This window comes from Gallus gallus, chromosome 4, assembly GCF_016699485.2.
Source record: "Gallus gallus isolate bGalGal1 chromosome 4, bGalGal1.mat.broiler.GRCg7b, whole genome shotgun sequence".
Taxonomy (NCBI): domain Eukaryota; kingdom Metazoa; phylum Chordata; class Aves; order Galliformes; family Phasianidae; genus Gallus; species Gallus gallus.
In genome coordinates, this window is record NC_052535.1 from 23,774,000 (window position 1) to 23,775,125 (window position 1,126).

Below are 1,126 nucleotides of genomic sequence, written 5' to 3' on the forward strand. Positions count from 1 at the left end.
CATAACTGACAATAAGTAGGAAATTGATTTAACTTCATAGGAATAAATGATAATCCATATATTAATATATATTAACGTATTAGGAAGTTGAGGGTTTGATCATAGAATAAAATGGCCCGGGTTAAAAAGGACCTCAAAGATCATCTAGTTTCAGCCTCCCTGCCATGGGCAGGGTTCCTAGCCACTAGACCAGGCTGCCCAGAGCCACATCCAGCCTTGAATCTTTAGCATATATGAGACCTAAAAACACTGAGTTACTGTAGTCAGTTTTAAGTGGAATTTAATCTGAGTGCTCTCTGACTGGTGATGACATCCCATCAGAGTGTAATCTTTTTTATGTGTCTCTTCCAAGAGATGAGCAGTAGAGGTTTAAACTTCACCAGAGGGAAACCATAACTAAATGCAAGTCTTCCACATCTCACAGGAGAATAACAACTGGAGAAAAGATGGACACACAGCCTTCACCCAAGACTTCTGATTTTTAAGCAGAAATCAGGTAGTTTTTTGCTGTGCACTGAAGACCTTTGCCCAGACCCAAGTCTCATCATATATGACAATCTTAAGCAGCAAAACCATCTTCACCATGAAGAGTTTATTTCTTCCTGACTTCTATTGTGGCTGAAAGATGGCTTTGAGAATCATAGTTTCTGAATTTGAGTGGGCAGTTGAATGCTATTTGAAAATCATTAAGGAGGAGAGGAGAGGGGAAAAAAAAAACATAAACCATCCTAAATTACAGATTCTGGAAGTACTAATGTTCGTAAATAATTCTATTTTTTGCCTTGTGAAAAAAGAGAAGGCTCTGGGGAGACCTCACTGAAGGGAGCGTACAAACAGGAGGGGGAACAGCTGTTTACGAGCGTGGTTAGTGAGAGGACAAGAGGGAATGGTTTTGAACTGAGACAGGGGAGGTTTAGGTTAGATATTAGGAGGAAGTTTTTCACCCAGAGGGTGGTGAAGCACTGGAACAGGTTGCCCAAGGAGGTTGTGGACGCCCCATCCCTGGAGGCGTTCAAGGCCAGGCTGGATGTGGCTCTGGGCAGCCTGGTCTAGTGGTTGGCGACCCTGCCCATAGCAGGGGGGTTGAAACTAGGTGATCGTTGTGGTCCTTTGCAACCCAGGCCAT